This window comes from Schistocerca cancellata, unplaced genomic scaffold (assembly GCF_023864275.1).
Source record: "Schistocerca cancellata isolate TAMUIC-IGC-003103 unplaced genomic scaffold, iqSchCanc2.1 HiC_scaffold_907, whole genome shotgun sequence".
Taxonomy (NCBI): domain Eukaryota; kingdom Metazoa; phylum Arthropoda; class Insecta; order Orthoptera; family Acrididae; genus Schistocerca; species Schistocerca cancellata.
The window spans coordinates 12,501-15,000 of NW_026046916.1; positions in this window are offsets into that span (position 1 = coordinate 12,501).

The window sequence follows — 2,500 nt, forward strand, 5'->3', positions numbered from 1 at the left end:
CAGGGGTGCACCCAACATCACCACACTGCCTCGTCTTACAGCACAAACACACTGGCAGGAATGAAACACACAGGTCTGCCGCAACCACAGACACGGCTCGCCCCCTCTCACTAGCGAAAAGCGCATCCCGACGTGACATAACTCCTTTGACACACTGACGCTGCCTCGGGCATCCACGTCCTACGGTCGATATCAACGAACCTCACCCCCCCCCCCCACAACACGCCATCCCATACCACATTGTGTACCGTACCCAAACCTAACGTGTACTGTACTACAACGCAATGTGTACCATAACACAACCCAGTTTGTACCTTAACCTAACCTATGTCACCCTTAACCTAACCTATGTCACCTTAACCTAACCTATGTCACCTTAACCTAACCTATGTCACCTTAACCTAACCTATGTCACCTTAACCTAACCTATGTCACCTTAACCTAACCTATTGTCACCTTAACCTAACCTATGTCACCTTAACCTAACCTATGTCACCTTAACCTAACCTATGTCACCTTAACCTAACCTATGTCACCTTAACCTAACCTATGTCACCTTAACCTAACCTATGTCACCTTAACCTAACCTATGTCACCTTAACCTAACCTATGTCACCTTAACCTAACCCATCTTGCACCTTAACCTAACCCATCTTGCACCTTAACCTAACCCATCTTGCACCCTAACCTATGTTGCACCTTAACCTAACCTGTGTTGCACCTTAACCTACCTCAATTTGCACCGCAATGTAACTCAATTTGCACCGCAATGTAACTCAATTTGCACCGCAATGTAACTCAATTTGCACCGCAATGTAACTCAATTTGCACCGCAATGTAACTCAATTTGCACCGCAATGTAACTCAATTTGCACCGCAATGTAACTCAATTTGCACCGCAATGTAACGCAATTTGCACCGCAATGTAACGCAATTTGCACCGCAATGTAACGCAATTTGCACCGCAATGTAACTCAATTTGCACCGCAATGTAACGCAATTTGCACCGCAATGTAACGCAATTTGCACCGCAATGTAACGCAATTTGCACCGCAATGTAACGCAATTTGCACCGCAATGTAACGCAATTTGCACCGCAATGTAACGCAATTTGCACCGCAATGTAACGCAATTTGCACCGCAATGTAACGCAATTTGCACCGCAATGTAACGCAATTTGCACCGCAATGTAACGCAATTTGCACCGCAATGTAACGCAATTTGCACCGCAATCTACCCCCAAGTTGTGCCTTAACCTAACCCACGTTGTGCCTTAACCTAACCCACGTTGTGCCTTAACCTAACCCACGTTGTGCCTTAACCTAACCCACGTTGTGCCTTAACCTAACCCACGTTGTGCCTTAACCTAACCCACGTTGTGCCTTAACCTAACCCACGTTGTGCCTTAACCTAACCCACGTTGTGCCTTAACCTAACCCACGTTGTGCCTTAACCTAACCCACGTTGTGCCTTAACCTAACCCACGTTGTGCCTTAACCTAACCCACGTTGTGCCTTAACCTAACCCACGTTGTGCCTTAACCTAACCCACGTTGTGCCTTAACCTAACCCAAGTTGTGCCTTAACCTAACCCAAGTTGTGCCTTAACCTAACCCAAGTTGTGCCTTAACCTAACCCAAGTTGTGCCTTAACCTAACCCAAGTTGTGCCTTAACCTAACCCAAGTTGTGCCTTAACCTAACCCAAGTTGTGCCTTAACCTAACCCAAGTTGTGCCTTAACCTAACCCAAGTTGTGCCTTAACCTAACCCAAGTTGTGCCTTAACCTAACCCAAGTTGTGCCTTAACCTAACCCAAGTTGTGCCTTACCCTGCTCTGTAATTGGCATATGACACGTTACAGTAATGTATTGTCCAACCGCAACCCGCTCAGAATGTTGTGTACACAGCTACGTGTCATCTCCCCATAACAGCTGCATTGCAGTGTGGTACGCCATAGAGACGTGTGGGAGTAATGGACGCAGTGGATGGCGATCAGCATGAGCCGTCTGTTCATGTAGTGGCGCGTGTATGCAGACGTAGTAGTCTCTTCTCACACAATGTGATAGCACGGTGCCCCGCGTTCCACATCTGCGACATGCTACAGAGGCCGGTTGACAGTTGGTCGCGCAGTGGACATCGCATACGTACGGGGGCACCTTCCACGTGCCCTCTAGTCGGGCACATTTTGTTGCGTGGATGTGAGCGGATGTAGTGTGTCTTGACACCTGACAGGCAGGCATGCAATAATAGTTGACTTTGCAAACGGGGATGGACGTGTACGTTTACTGGTGACGTTACGCAAATGAACAACTGGTAACCCGTTGTGGTGCGGTTGTCCTTGCTGGAGGTACATCTGTGAGGGCAACGATCGGTACAGCTACGAAGCGGTCCCCACCATACCAACGAACGTGAATGTGAATCTGGGTGTGAAGCGATACGCGGCTGTGGGTGGGTGGGACTGTCCCCGGCCGGTGAGGGGGGGCCGCCCGGCGTGCTGGCCG